We start from the raw sequence: 17,032 nt of genomic DNA, 5'->3' as shown, positions 1-17,032 counted from the left end.
CTTCCGTAGACCCGGAGGCGGAGGCGTCCAAGAGGGGAAGATATCCCTCTCGGATGGCTCGGATTCGGATGCCGAAGCCATCCCTGAGTGGCGCCCCAGGTCGAAGCCCCTGGCCGCATCGTAAGTATCCAAGGACACTGTTCATATGTCCGATCTTTATGATTGTAGTTTTAACACATTGTATTGTGTGCTTCAGACCAGCCCGCGATCTCCCCTAACAATCATCATCGGATGGGAACTCTTTGGAGCCGGGGATGGTGGAGAGCGAGACGCCTCGGCGAGCCTCTCCGCCAACCGCCACGGACGACACCGAAGTGTTGACCCAAAGGGCCTCTCCGGGCCACGGAGAGGTGCGGGAGGCCGCCAAGAGGGCGCCAGAGGGTAAAGCCTCGGCCGCCGAGAACATGGGGGGCGCAACCCCCATGGAGACTGACGAAGGGGGCCCTGACCAGTCTGGCCCCCAGCCGAACACCATTTCAGAGACCCATGTGGCTTCGAAATCGAGCGAGCAACCCCCTTCAAAGGAGGGGGGAGCGCCTACTCCGACAGCGACCTCCACTAATCCGGAGGCGCCGAACCCTCTAATGGACGCACTACAACGTGGTTCCGTCATGGAGGAGCATCGCACCCTGATGGGTTCAGTCCACCAAAAGCGGGTTGAACGAAGCCTTCACCAGCCTATTAACAGGCTTTGAGGTATGCGATGTAATATTCTTAGCCGCTTTGCAAATGCAAAAAATATGCCTGTGTATTGATAGTAGCCCTTGAGACTCAGTTCAGCTTTTGAAAAAAGAAAAAAAAGGCCGAACAGAGGATCAAGTAATATTTGCAGGAGATAACGTACTTGTCTATTTTGATAAACAAGCTTCACTGTTAGCGGCGACCGCCCAGGCTGCCGAAGTATCCGAACTCAAGTGGAAGCTGGAGCTGGCCAATGAGGATCTCGTCCGCATCAACAAGCGGTTTGATGAGGCGCAAAGTATGTTTTGAAAAATTGTTTACACACCTGAAGTAATATGCCCAAGCGGAGTCTAATATCCTGTGTTGCCCTGATCATTATTGCAGGTAGTGCGGCCGAGGTTGAGGCCCTGAAGAGCGCCCTTGCCCAAGCCAAGGAGCAAGCACGGGTGAGCCAAGCGGCCGCTGAAAAAGCGGCCGCAGATTTAAGGGCCGAGCAGGTCGCCCGCCGCCGATACGAGGAGTAGGTGACCAAAGTGGAGCAAGAGCTCAAGGACGCCGCCGGCAAGTGCGAGGCCTTGGAAGAGAAGAATAAGGCCCAAACGGTCGATCTCGCCAAGGCTCTCCAGGGGGCCAAGGAGGCGCGGACCGAGTACCGGGCCGCTCTCGACGAGATCAAGTATGCCGAACAGATAGCGGCTGGTAAGCCCTTTCTTTTGCACAGTAAATTCGGCAGTCAGAAATATGCCTTTCTCACTCGACTATGGAGTTCTCCTGATGCTTTTGCGGATCTTCCGAGGAGTGTGGCCTACGCCGCACAATTCTTCCGGACCCAGGAGGGGAACACCACGGAGAAGCTCTTCTGGTCATAGTACCTGGCGCCAGAATGGCCAGCGCTGCTAAACAATCAGATGATGCTGCTGGCGGGGCTACATAGGATGTCCGGTTTGGCCATGAAGGACATCATAGTCCGGCTGTGGCCAGCCGGACCCATTCCTAGCAGCTACTTCGGCCTGGTCAAGCGGCTCAGCGACGCCCTGCCCCGAGTTGAAGCTGTGAAGCGCTCGGCGTGCATAGAGGGTGCCCGGATGGCCTTTGCCCGTGTCAAGATGCACTGGGCGAAGATGAAGGCTGCCGTCATGGCGGTCGAGGGCCCACCCGAAGGCAAGGATCACCGCAAGCCGGAGCGGTATTTTGAAGACGTCCTAGAGGGTGCCTGTTTAATAGAGGGCCAGTGCTCAAAGGATATCATGTTTGAATGAATGTATCCGAACTTCCCAGACGTTGTTTTATGAACTAAGGCTTTGTAATATATTTGTGCCTTTATCTGAAATTATTTTCCTCCTGTGCGGCCGTTTTTATTTCTGAAAGTTTACCAGTCATCGGCTTCAGCCCCCACGTAGATACTACGGGGGTGTTCGGAATAGCACATGACCACACTTGACCCAACATCTTGGTCCGTAAAGGAGGTGTCTGTGTAGCTAACTAGGCAATCAGAGTATGCGGCTTTATCACTCTCACTTAGCCATAGGAGTTTGACAATGGTACTATGAGCTAGCCCCTGGTGCGTGTGTGGCTATCTAAACTTGGATGCCTTAGGCGCGTGACTGGGTGGAGGCCAGTCCTTCATATAATACGGAAAAAATTGCAAAATATTTAGTAAGTCGCCGAACTGCTAACCAGCTCTCGATGTATCAGGACAGTCAGTTTTTGGCTTTCTCTACTGAGGTGGTTGACCGGACGAACCAGAAACACAATCACAGTAGTTCTCCATTTACTACCTTAGCTGAACAAGCGGAACGTAAGGTGGTAACCACAGGAGCCAGGCAACCCAAATATTGACCAAAGACATGATTCGGAGCCGATGCATATAATGCAGTATTCGGGACGCCGAAGTATACTATAAAAGTGTTCGGACTTTTTATTATTATTATTATTTTGAAAAATATATCTGGCCAAATAGAGACCCTGGCAATTTAAATCATGCCGAGGTGTATATGCCAACCTGACGTGAAGAGGGAATACAGATTATGAAATAAGCCAACACCGAATAGGGTTGGACAAAACTGTTTCCATTATAGTATGATTGATACGTCAAAACGTGCTCTTACAGAGAATTCCATAAGCATCAAGGCTATTTTACATGCCAAGAGTTTGTGAACAAGGGAAAGCTGTATACAGGTCCTAAAAAAAGAAAAGGCGGCCTTGAAGATCCTTTGGACACCGTGCCGCACGTCTGCACCGCTTTTCACCTTGGTGTAGGATCCTTTGAGAGGATCAACGATCGTGTATATAGAAAGGGCGTGGGAAAGGACCCTTGTACCACCGAATAGTGATTTAGGTGTTAAAGAACCTGAGATATGAGAGAAAAGAGAAAAAAGGAGGAGAATAAGATTAAGGTCTTAATAGGGCCGAGTCGCATCGTGACCGTGTCCTTAGTGTGCCTCCATGTTTGCCCATGGTATTTTTCGTGCGTAGTTATGCACGCGCAGTATGTATGCCGCGATTAGATGGGGCGATTGATGGAGGCGGAATTGCTATCCAGCTCTGGATGGACCGAGCTGTCATTGTGCAGGGTAGACCGGACTCGTTTGACAGTGTCCGGGGGCTGGATGGCCGATGAAATGTTCGGCTTGATAAGGCCGCTTTGTACCTCGGCTGCGAGGGCCACGGTGTGCTCCTCTGTACGGAGGGAGCGCTCCATGTTTCCATTGACTGTGATAACACCGCGGGGTCCAGGCATTTTGAGCTTTAGGTAAGCATAATGCTGGACCGCATTGAAGCGAGCGAAGGCGGTTCGTCCGAGCAGTACATGATAACCACTGCGGAAGGGGACAATGTCGAAGAACAAGTCCTCGCTTCAGAAGTTATCTGGCGAACCAAAGACTACTTCCAATGTTATTGAGCCCGTGCAACGGGCTTCTACGCCGGGTATCACTCCTTTAAAGGTGGTGTTAGTAGGCTTTATTCTTGCTGGGTCAATACCCATTTTGCGGACCGTGTCTTGATAAATCAAGTTAAGACTGCTGCCGCCGTCCATGAGGACTCTGGTATGATGGAATCCATCGATGATTGGATCAAGGACCAGGGCTGCCGAACCTCCATGACGGATGCTGGTCCGGTGGTCCCTGCGGTCGAAGGTCATCAGACAAGCCGACCATGGGTTGAATTTAGGGGCAACAAGCTCTACGGCGTAGACGTCCCTTAGTGTGCGCTTGCGTTCCTTCTTGGGGATATGTGTGGCATATATCATGTTCACTGTTTTCATCTCAGGGGGAAATTTCTTTTGTCCTCCTATATTCGGTGGGCGAGGCTCTTCATCGTTCTCGCTTGGCGGCCCTTTCCCCTTATGTTCGGTATTAAACTTACCAGCCTGTTTAAAGACCCAACAATTTATGTTGGAATGATTGGTAGGCTTGTCAGGGTTGCCATGAATCTGGCATGGCCGATCGAGTATTTTGTCCAAACTGGATGGACCATCCTTGTTTCCTTTAAATGGCTTCTTCCGTGACCGGATTTAGAGCCACTGAACCCGGCATTAACCACCGTGTCTTTGGTATCTTCATTGTTGCTTCGATGCTTGTGCTTGTTGCGTCGTGGCCGACCGTTGCCGTCTCTAGCTTCGGAGGTGCCAGGGTTGCTGGTACTGTTGCTTCTACGAGCTAACCAGCTATCTTCTCCCGCGCAAAAGCGGGTCATGAGTGCGGTAAGAGCTGCCATGGACTTCGGTTTTTCCTAGCCGAGGTGTCGGGCAAGCCATTCGTCATGGAAGCTATGTTTAAAGGCCGCGAGGGCTTCGGCATCCGGACAGTCGATGATTTCGTTCTTTTTAATTAAGAACCTAGTCCAGAGTTTGCGGGCTGACTCTCCAGGTTGCTGGACTATATGGCTAAGATCATCGGCATCCGGAGGCCGGACGTAGGTGCCTTGGAAGTTGTCTCGAAAGGCGTCCTCCAAATCTTCCCAGCTACTAATGGAGTTCTCTGGGAGGCTGTTTAACCAGTGTCGTGCTGGTCCTTTCAGCTTTAAGGGGAGGTATATGATGGTGTGGAGATCGTCACCGTGATCCATATGAATATGGAGAAGGAAATCCTCAATCCATAACGCGGGATCTGTCATGCCATAGTATGATTCAATGTTTACGGGTTTAAACCCTTCTGGAAACTGGTGCTGCATTACCTCATCGGTAAAGCATAAGGGGTGTGCGGCGCCTCTATATCGGGCAACATCACGACAGAGTTCGGATGACATCCGTGTTCGGTTTTTAGCCTGGGTGAGGTTGTGCCTATCGCGCCAGGCTTGATGGCCGTCTTCTCGCGCTGTGGCTCGCCCCCTTGATCCATAGATTGATCTGGCTTGGTCTGCTCTATTGTCCAGGTCCTATCGTAGGTCGTAGGTGTATCCTGGAGCCACTACCTCTTTGCCTCTACGGCGAGGTGGTGCGGGTTGGTGTTCAGCGTAGGTAGCCGCTTTATCTCGCCCACGTGGTGGTCGGTCTGGTTCATCGGCGCGGTCATATGTTGATGGTATTGGCTCAAGGGCCTCATCGTCAAATTGTGGCAATCGCCGCCACTTTCGATAGCTCTTTGTTGGGCGTTGAAGGACATATTCTTCAGCCGCTAGGACTTGGGTCCATTTGTCGTTGGGTGTATCCTGTTCGGCTTGGAGTTGTTGCTGCTTCTTTTTTAGGCTTCTCGCAGTGGCGATTAGCTGGCGCCTAAAGCGCTCCTGCTCGAGGGGTTCCTCTGGCATGATGAAATCTTCGTTGCCGAGGCTGACGTCATCCCCCGAGATCGGTAGATAGTTTCTATCTTCCGAATCCTCATTCCCGACCTGCTCATCGGAGTTAACTTACCCCTCCTCCCGTTCGTCTTGTTCGGACGTAGGCTCAATGGGGTCTTCGGCATTGTCCGGAGTGTTATCGTCTCCGGTGTCGGTATTACTTTCCTTTCCGTGATGTGATTTTGAGCGGTGTCGCTGACGTCGACGTTCCGGTGGTGCATCCGTGGGTTTATCCTCGATCGAATCTTTCCTGCCTTCGTTGTCGTCCTCCTTGGGTGTATCCACCATATACACGTCATATGTGGAGGTAGCCGTCCAGCGCCCGGTGAATGGCGGGTCTTGGCCTTGTTTGTCTCCGACATTGTCGTCCATCCCGTCGATGTCTTCGGAGGCGTAATCCAGCATGTCGGTTAAGTCTTCGATAGTGGCTATGAAGTGGGTTGTGGGTGGGACGTAAAATTCCCCGCTCTCAGCCCCTAATCCGGGTTGGGCGTAGTTCGGAGGTGATTCCTCTGTGATGGCGAGGGACCGCATTAAGTCTAGAGCCTCGTTTAAGAGCGAGGATTGGACGGGGAAACGAGAGTCCGCGGAGCTAGTCAGGGCAAAAGCCTCCTGGCCATGCTCACTTGGCGTGGACCTCGAGAGTTTGGAGCTAGCGTCCGGGGGCGAGTCCGGGTTTCCAATGATAAGCGGAACCCAGTTTGACTCCAGGCTTGCCAATGATACTGTCGCCTCCGGGTCTTCGGTAGTGAGCTTCGTAATAGCAGAGGGTCCGGTGGGCTCCAAACTCCCTTCTTCGGACTCGGCAGTTTGCTCCGGATCTATGGCCATAGCGGTGGTTGGGGCCGTGAACCCAAAACTGATCTGATGACCAGGGGCCAATTGAGTTGGCACGCAGAGCGAAACCGCCGAACAAAAAAATTTGACCGGGGAGGAAAGTTTCCCCCGAAACAGCATCGTTGTTGATGATCGAACGAGCCATCGAACCTTCTATCAACGGCACAGCGGAACTCTCAAGCACCAATGACGGTGTCAAAAACGGCCGATCTCTGGTAGGGGGTCCCGAACTATGCGTCTGAGGATCGAGGGTAACAGGAGACAAAGGGGACACGATGTTTACCCAGGTTCGGGCCCTCTTAATGGAGGTAATACCCTACTTCCCGCTTGATTGACTTTGATGAGTATAGGGGTTACAAGAGTCGATCTACCTCAAGATCGTAATGGCTAAACCCTAGATGTCTAGCCTATGTAAATTCTGATAGCCTCTACGGACTAAACCCTTTGGTATATAGACACCGGAGGGTCCTAGGGTTGTACAGAGTCTGTTTACTGAGAAAGGAAACTACACATCCGAATGCCAAGCTTGCCATCCACGCAAAGGAGAGTCCCATCCGGACACGGGGGGAAGGCCTTCTGCCTTGTATCTTCAAGGCCCACCAGCCCGGCCCATGTCACATAGCCCGGACACTCGAGGACCCCTTAATCTAGGACTCCCTCACCGACGCCTCAACATTGGTATAGCATTGCTAGGGATGTCGGGTATTTGCCAAGCAAAGCCACATGCCCCCCCCCACGGCCCTTTGTGCCATTCCCATCACCTGGACTTTTGTGGTCTGGGGACTAGATATGGTCAGACCAATCAAGGGTGGATCAAACAAAGACAAATACCTACTTGTCATGGTAGACAAATTCACCAAGTGGATCGAAGCAAAGCCGGTCACCTCGGCCGAAGCTGTCCAAGTAATCGGATGTTGGGAAACGTTAAATGAAAAAAAATCTATGCACATGCAAGATCTATCCATGGAGTTGCATAGCTATGAGAGGGGAGAGTGTGTCTATGTACCCTCGTAGACCGTAAGCAGAACCATTTACTAATGCGGTTGATGTAGTCGAACTTCTTCGCGATCCAACCGATCCAGTATCGAACGTACGGCACCTCCGCGTTCAGCACATATTCAGCTCGCTGACATCCTCGCCTTCATGATCCAGCAAGAAGGACAAAGTAGTATATGAGTTTCGGCAGCACGACGGCATGGTGACGGTAGTGGTGATGCTATCTCCACAGGGCTTCGCCTAAGCACTCCGAAAATATGACCGGGGGACGAAACTGTGGTGAGGGGTGCCGCACATGGGTAAGAGATTGCCGTGTCCTTGTGTGGTGCCCCCTCCCACATATATATAGGTGGGGGATAGGGGAGGCAGCCAGGAGGCACTCCAAGGGTGGTAGAATCCCCCTTGGGCTCCTGCCCTTGGTGCCCCCCTTTCCTTGTTTGTGCGCGAGAGAGGAAGGCAGGGGGAGGTGGCGCCCACCCCCCTTCCTTTCTCTCATGAGGAGGGAAAGGCAGGAGGGTCCAACCCTCCCCATTTCCTTCCCCCAGGGCCGGCGGCCAGGGAGAGGGGCCCACCAGCCCCTTGTGAGCTGGTGTGTTCCCCTTTTGACCCATTAAGCCCATATAGCCTCTCGGGGCTTCCCGAAACCCCTTCTGGTGATCCGATGACTACCCGGTACCTCCCGAAACTATTCTGGTGTCCAAATATCATCGTCCTATATATCAATCTTTACCTCCGGACCATTCCGGAGCTCCTCGTCATGTCCGTGATCTCATCCGGTACTCCGAAGAACATTCAGTCACCAAATCATATAACTCATATAACACTATATCATCAACGAACGTTAAGCGTGCGGACCCTACGGGTTCGAGAACTATGTAGACATGACCGAGACACCTCTCCGGTCAATAACCAATAGCGGAACCTGGATGCCCATATTGATCCTACATATTCTACAAAGATCTTTATCGGTCGAACCTTATGACAACATATGTAATTCCCTTTGTCTATCGGTTTGTTACTTGCCCGAGATTCGACCGTCGATATCTTCATACCTAGTCCATTCTCGTTACCGGCAAGTCTCTTTACTCGTTCCATAATACATCATCTCATAACTAACTCCTTAGTCACTTTGCTTGCAAGCTTCTTGTGATGTGTATTACTGAGATGGCCCACAGATACCTCTCCGATACTCGGAGTAACAAATCCTAATCTCGATCCATGCCAACTCAACAAACACCTTTGGAGATACCTGTAGAGCATGTTTATGATCACCCAGTTATGTTGTGATGTTTGATAGCACACAAGGTATTCCTCCGGTATCCGGGAGTTGCATGATCTCATAGTCGAAGGAATATGTATTTGACATTAAGAAAGCAATAGCAATAAACTGAACGATCATATGCTAAGCTAATGGATGGGTCTTGTCCATCACATCATTCTCCTAATGATGTGATCCCGTTATCAAGTGACAACACATGTCTATGGTTAGGAAACCTTAACCATCTTTGATCAACGAGATAGTATACTAGAGGCTCACTAGGGACACAGTATTTGTTTATGTATCCACACATGGATCTAAGTTTCCGTTCAATACAATTCTAGCATGAATAATACACTGGTACAATGAGCTGCTATAGAAACGGTTTTTAGCCCCTTTCCGCGATGGCGTTTTAAACCGTCGCCAAGTGAGTGACTGCGATAGGGGGGGTCCTTCCCACACGACCCAGAAACCGTTGGGGATAGGCCCTCCGGTCACACACGCTTGGCAAAATGAGGTCGTGTGCGATGGGTGTGCGATCAAATACAGTTATACATGCCCAATCGGATCCGGTCATAAGTACATCCCACATAGTCAGTCCCAAACAAACGTTTCCGTTTGTTATGTACATTCCACATAGTTAATCAAAGGAATACATTTCCGTTCTTATGTACATCCCACATAGTCAATCCAGGGAAAACTTTTTTGTTCATATCTACATCCCACAGAGTCAATCCAGGGAAAACGTTTCCGTTCATATATACATCCCACACAGTTTTATGTATAGCCTCGTGTGTGATAGGTGTAACTATCACACACGCTCTACCTCGGTTAACCATTTGCTTTTATTCAACTACATCACACACGATTTGATGAAGAAAACTATATGGCATTGGGCTATCCATCACAAGCACTTTTACTGCTAGAACCATTTGCAAAGTTCCATGATCCATTTAGCAGGTTTATTAGTTTACAATTAATAATTCTAGTACTCCCTCTGTTCCTTATTATAGTTTTTGGCATGGAAATTAAAGAATGCATGCGGAGGGAAAATTTCACAAGTTTTGGGCGAGGTTACACCTGACTAATTGACATGGGAAAATAGAGGAGCTTGCCTAATATAAGAAAATGTAATGAAATCCCTAAAACATTATTCAGACGAGTGGTGCAACACAATTTACCTTATATTTTGGGGTTTTTTTCTCAAAAATCTATACACCTTATATCAAGGAATGGAGGGAGCGTTACGCAAATTCACATTTCATATCGAATAGCTGTTTGCCAATTTCATACCAGGCACATAAATATATTTTAACATCAAAGTACGATATCTACCAAAAAAAAAGCACAGTACACCATATAGCTAGTTCACCTTCATAAGAACAATATTAGAACAATATATTCATTTCCCTAATCGAGATCATCCAGGCTCATCTTATCCACCTCTGCTTGCAGTTCAATAAGAACCTATTTTGCACTGGTCAACTGGGAAAGTGTCTCCTCCTTCGCCAACACCATCTTAGCAAAGTCTAATTTTAAAAAAATTGAGCTCATTCTCCAATCTTCCTCTTTTTATCCCACATATTCAAATATTCTTCAGCGTTGACAACACTTTCTCTAAGCCTACCTCTGTTCTCTTCCTCATACATGCTCCAGAGCTTTGCTAGGCACATCTTCTAAGACTATGGCCACTCTTGATGAACCCACTCCAGGTAAGAACACTTCCGTTCATCCTATAATATTTAAAACTATATCAGTAACAATTGTAGGGGAAATGGGTTTCTAGCAACATACAAAATCACCAAATACATATTTTGAAAAATTGAAGAAATAGATTAATTATGACATATCTTCTCAAAAAGATCAATGTGCAAATGAATTAATTGCTACTGAGACAACAACCAAATTCTGAAACATCAGAAGCTATAACTAACTACAACAAAGCTACAAGTTCTTAGTCATGTACTATAAATAAAAAATTGAACATTTTATGACGAAGCTAAATATAACTGCAACGGCATAGCGACAGTGTTTGGATGTCAGCAAATTGATACTAACAGGTGTGTACATGCACAAATTTAGTAACATAGAACTAATAGCACTAAGGCCGTCCACTATGTATGCAAAAAACGGTGTAAAGACAATTGTTGCTACATTTGGCACCGGTGCCCTGCACTGGCGAGCCGATGCAGTGGGAACAAAATCAGGGACCCGGACTCCGGAGCACCTAGTTGCTCCGATGCCCAGTTCCTTCGTGCCATAAAGATTTAGTATTTTACTGCTTGGCTGCTCGGATGTGTGGACCAATGTTGGCTGCACAAACTGCTGAAGCGGTGCCAAATAATTTTCTAATGGCACCGCTGATGAGATGGCAACATTTTTAGATACTAGGTACAAACTGTGACACTGTCTTAACATCCAGAATAACATAGCACAGTGACAGTGTCTGAATCACATTTAACAAATGATTTCTAACAACGAAAGTGGGCCAACCTTCTCTGCACATGCAAGAAACTTCCTCCCACTGTCCACACATTCAAACGCAACTAGCTTCACGCATGGAGATTGATGGTGAGAACGAGCAGGCAGATCTTCAGCCACCTCGCTCCATTCGTTTCAACTGGTGGTCCTAGGGAGCTACAAGAGGAAGAAATGACTCAAATCAACCGCCGGGTTAAAATCCTTCATTCCAGGTCATAACCCGAGGGAGAGAAGAGAGGCACACCCGGGTGCTGAAAAATTCATCGTCGAAGGAGGAACCTCTTGAGATGTTATTGAAGAAGACCATGGCGACCTCGTTGGTAGGATGCGAGACAGCGAGAGTGAGGAAGTGGCTATAGCTTCAGAAGGAAGGAAGGAGGAAATAGGGGAAATGTGACTTGTGATCGGGGACAAAAGGGGGTGGGGAAGGGTGGGGGCGGGGTAGATATTTCGGCGATAGGCCAAAAATTTCGAAATGTGGAGGGAAACTTTGCGCGCGTTGCCGCCGGACACCATTCACTTTGAACGATTGTGTGCATCGCAAATGATTCTTCTGCTTTACGCACATGGGATGAGTTTGATAATTCAAATTTTGGTGGAAATTTCCCTGGGTACTTTCCTCATCCACGTCATTGCATAATTTAACATCGCTTGTTAATTTGGGCACAGAAGAGAGCGTACAACACACAGACCAGACATACAAAATCGAGCAATTTTAGGAATTAAACAAAGCCAGCTGACCTAAGCATTGCTCTAACGAAAGAACGGCATTAAAAACAAAGCATAAGTATGCATAATTGTAACAAAGCCACCGCCGCTCCGGCCTATGCATCGCCGGTGTGAGATGAGACGTTGATGACTTGTCCTGGCGACATGCCACCGTTGGTGGACTCCGCATCCCCCCTGCTGAAGTGTTGGGAACGTAGCATGTAATTTAAAAAAAAATTCCTACGCTCACGCAAGATCTATCTAGGAGATGCATAGAAATGAGGGGGGAAGAGTGTGTCCACGTACCCTCGTAGACCGAAAGTGAAAGCGTTTGACCACGCGGTTGATGTAGTCAAACTTCTTCTAGCTCCGACCGATCAAGTACCGAACTTACAGCACCTTCGAGTTGTGCACACGTTCAGCGCGATGGCGTCCCTCGCCCTCTTGATCCAGCAAGGTGTCGAGGAAGTAGATGAGTTCTATCAGCACGATGGGGTGGTAACGGTGATGGTGATGTGATCCGTGCAGGGCTTCGCCTAAGCACTATGAAGATATGACCGGAGGCGTTAATTGTGGAGGGGGGGCGCCGCACACGGCTAGGAATAGATGTTGTTTGTTCTAGCAGTGCCCCCCCCCACATATATATATATAGGTTGGAGGGGAGGAGAGGCAGCCAAGGGGGCACCCCAAGTACGAGGAATCCTACTTGGGGTCCTCCCCAATTCGGCCTCCCCCCTTTCCATGTATGCATGAAGGGGAAGGAAAGATGGGGGTGAGGGAAGGAAGTGGGAATCCTAATTCACACTTTCCTTTCTCCCCTTTCCTTCTCATCCTCCTATAGCCTTATGGGGCACACCAGCTCCTTGTGGGCTGGTGTGTTCCTTCGCAAGGCCCATATGGCCCATAGGATTGCCGGGGGTACCCGAAACACCTTCCGGTGACCCGATAAGTACCCGATACACTCCGGAACACTTCCGGTGTCCGAATACCATCGTCCTATATATCAATCTTTACCTCTCGACCATTTCGAGACTCCTCGTCATGTCCATGATCTCATCCGCGACTCCGAACAACATTCGATCACCAAATCACATAACTCATGTAATTCTATATCGTCATCGAACATTAAGCGTGCGAACCCTACGGGTTCGAGAACTATGTAGACATGACCGAGACACTTCTACTGTCAATAACTAATAGCGGAACCTGGATGCTCATATTGGATCCTACATATACTACAAAGATCTTTATTGGTCAAACCGTTTATGACAACATACGTTATTCCCTTTGTCACCGGTATTTTACTTGCCCGAGATTCGATTGTCGGTATCTTCATACCTAGTTCAATCTCATTACCAGCAAGTCTCTTTGCTCATTCCGTAATACATCATCCTGCAACTAACTCATAAGTTAATTTGCTTGCAAGGCTTCTTATGATGTGTATTACCGAGAGGGCCCAAAGATAGATCTCCGAAACTCGGAGTGACAAATCCTATTCTCGATCTATGCCAACCCAACAAACACCTTCAGACATACCTGTAGAGCATTTTTATAATCACCCAGTTACGTTGTGATGTTTGATAGCACACAAGGTATTCCTCCGGTATCCGGGAGTTGCATAATCTCATAGTCGAAGGAATATGTATTTAACATGAAGAAAGCAATAGCAATAAAACTGAACGATCATAATGCTAAGCTAACGGATGGGTCATGTCCATCACATCATTCTCCTAATGATGTGATCGCGTTCATCAAATGACAACACATGTCTATGGTTAGGAAACTTAACCATCTTTGATTAACGAGCTAGTCTAGTAAAGGCTTACTAGGGACACGGTGTTTTGTCTATGTATCCACACATGTATCAAGTTTCCGGTTAATACAATTCTAGCATGAATAATAAACATTTATCATGATATAAGGAAATATAAAATAACAATTTTATTATTCCCTCTAGGGCATATTTCCTTCAGTCTCCCGCTTGCACTAGAGTCAATAATCTAGTTCACATCGCCATGTGATTTAACACCAATAGTTCACATCTTTATGTGATTAACACCCACAGTTCACATCGCCATGTGACCAACACCCAAAGGGTTTACTAGAGTAAATAATCTAGTTCACATCGCTATGTGATTAACCCTCAAAGAGTACTAAGGTGTGATCATGTTTTGCTTGTGAGAGAAGTTTAGTCAACGGGTCTTTCACATTCAGATCCGTATGTATTTTGCAAATTTCTATGTCTACAATGCTCTACATGGAGCTACTCTAGCTAATTGCTCCTATGTTCAATACGTATCTAGATTGAGACTTAGAGTCATCTAGATAGGTGTGAAAGCTTGCATCGACGTAACCCTTACAACGAACTCTGTGTCACCTCCATAACCAGAAACATTTCCTTAGTCCTCTTTAGGTACCTAAGGATAATTTTGACCATTGTCCAGTGATCTATTCCTGGATCACTATTATACCCCCTTGCAAAACTCATGGCAAGGTACACAATAGGTCTGGTATACAGCATGGCATACTTAATAGAACCCATGGCTGAGGCATAGGGAATGACTTTCATTCTCTGTCTATCTTCTGGCGTGGTCGGGTTTTGAGTCTTACTCAACTTCATACCTTACAACTCAGGCAAGAACTCCTTCTTTGACTGATCCATTTTGAACTCCTTCAAAATCTTATCAAGGTATGTACTCATCGAAAGTCTTATCAAGCATCTTGATCTATCTCTATAGATCTTCATGCCCAATATGTAAGCAGCTTCACCGAGGTCTTTCTTTGAAAAAAATCCTTTCAAACACTCCTTTATGCTTTCCAGAAAATTCTACATCATTTCCGATCAACAATATGTCATTCGCATATACTTATCAGAAAGGTTGTAGTGCTCCCTCTCACTTTCTTGTAAATATAGGCTTCACCGCAAGTCTGTATAAAACTATATGCTTTGATCAACTCATCAAAGCGTATATTCCAACTCCGAGATGCTTGCACCAGTCCATAGATGGATCGCTGGAGCTTGCACATTTTGTTAGCACCTTTATGATTGAAAAAACCTTCTAGTTGCATCATATACAACTCTTCTTTAATAAATGCATTAAGGAATGCAGTTTTGATATCCATTTGCTAGATTTCATAAAATGCGGCAATTGCTAACATGATTTGGACAGACTTAAGCATCAATACGAGTGAGAAAATCTCATTGTAGTCAACACCTTGAACTTGTCAAAAACCTTTTTGCGACAATTCGAGCTTTGTAGATAGTAACACTACCATCAGCGTATGTCTTCCTCTTGAAGATTCATTTATTCTCAATGGCTTGCCGATCATCGGGCAAGTCCACCAAAGTCCACACTTTGTTCTTATATATGGATCCTATATCAGATTTCATGGCCTCGGGCCATTTATCAGAATCTGGGCTCATCATAGCTTCTTCATAGTTCGTAGGTTCCTCATGGTCTAGTAACATGACTTCTAGAACATGATTACCGTACCACTCTGGTGAGGAACGTGCTTTGGTTGACCTATGAGGATCGGTAGTAACTTGATCTGAAGTTTCATGATCATCATCATTAGCTTCCTCTCTAGTTGGCGTAGGCATCACGGGAACGTTTTTCTGTGATGAGCTACTTTACAATTCGAGAGAAGGTACAATTACCTCATCAAGTTCTACTTTCCTCCCACTGACTTCTTTCGGGAGAAACTCCTTCTCTAGAGAGTTTCCATTCTTGGCAACAAAGATCTTGCCTTCGAATCTGTGGTAGAAGGTGTACCCAATTGTTTCCTTAGGGTATCATATGAAGACACACTTCTCCGATTTTGGTTCGAGCTTATCAAGCTGAAGCCTATTGACACAAGTGTCGCAATCCCAAACTTTAAGAAACGACAACTTAGGTTTCTTGCCAAACCACAGTTCATATGGTGTCGTCTCAACGGATTTAGACGGTGCCCTATTTAACGTGAATGCAGCTGTCTCTAATGCATAACCCCAAAATCATAGAGGTAAAGCGGTAAGAGACACCATAGATCGCACCATATCTAATAAAGTATGGTTACGACGTTCGGACACACCATTACGCTGTGGTGTGCCAGGTGGCGTGAGTTGTGAAACTATTCCACATTGTATTAAATGAAGGCCAAACTCGTAACTCAACTATTCATCTTCATGATTAGATCGTAGAAACTTTATTTCTTGTTACGATGATTCTCCACTTCACTCTGAAATTCCTTGAACTTTTCAAATGTTTCAGACTTGTGTTTCATTAAGTAGATATACCATATCTACTCAAATCATCTGTGAAGGTCAGAAAATAACAATACCCACCGCGTGCCTCAACACTCATCGGACCGCAGAAATCGGTATGTATTATTTCCAATAAGTCATTGATTCACTCCATTGTTCTAGAGAACGGAGTTGTAGTCATCTTGCCCATGAGGCATGGTTCGCAAGTATCAAATGATTCATAATCAAGTAATTCCAAAAATCTATCAGTATGGAGTTTCTTCATGCGCTTTACACCAATATGACCTAAACGGCAGTGCCACTAATATGTTGCACTATCATTATCAACTTTGCATCTTTGGGCATCAATATTATGAATATGTGTATCAATACAATCGAGATTCAATAAACCATTTACATTGGGTGTATGACCATAGAAGGTTTTATTCATGTAAACAGAACAACAATTATTCTCTGACTTAAATGAATAAACGTATCGCAATAAACATGAACGAATCATATTCATGCTCAACGCAAACACCAAATAACATTTATTTAGGTCCAACACTAATCCCGAAGGTAGAGGGAGTGTGCGATGGTGATCTTATGAACCTTGGAATCACTTCTAACACACATCGTCACCTCGCCCTTAACCAGTCTCTGTTCATTTTGCAACTCCTGTTTTGAGTTACTAATCTTAGCAACTGAACCGGTATCAAATACCCTGGGGTTACTATGAACACTAGTAAAGTACACATCAATAACGTGTATATCAAATATACCTTTGTGCACTTTGCCATCCTTCTTTCTGCCAAGTATTTGGGGTTGTTCCGCTTCCAGTGATCATTCCCGTTGCAGTAGAAGCACTCAGTTTCAGGCTTAGGTCTAGCTTTGGGCTTCTTCACGGGAGTGGCAACCTGGTTGTCATTCTTCTTGAAGTTCCCCTTGTTTTCCTTTGCCCTTTTTCTTGAAAGTAGTAGTCTTTTTAACCATCAACACTTGATGCTCTTTCTTGATTTCTACCTTTGTCGATTTCCATCGCAAAGAGCTTGAGAATCTTTTCCGTTATC

Source organism: Aegilops tauschii, chromosome 3 (assembly GCF_002575655.3).
Source record: "Aegilops tauschii subsp. strangulata cultivar AL8/78 chromosome 3, Aet v6.0, whole genome shotgun sequence".
NCBI lineage: Eukaryota > Viridiplantae > Streptophyta > Magnoliopsida > Poales > Poaceae > Aegilops > Aegilops tauschii.
The sequence above is the reverse complement of the archived record's forward strand: the minus strand, read 5'-3'. Positions refer to the sequence as shown.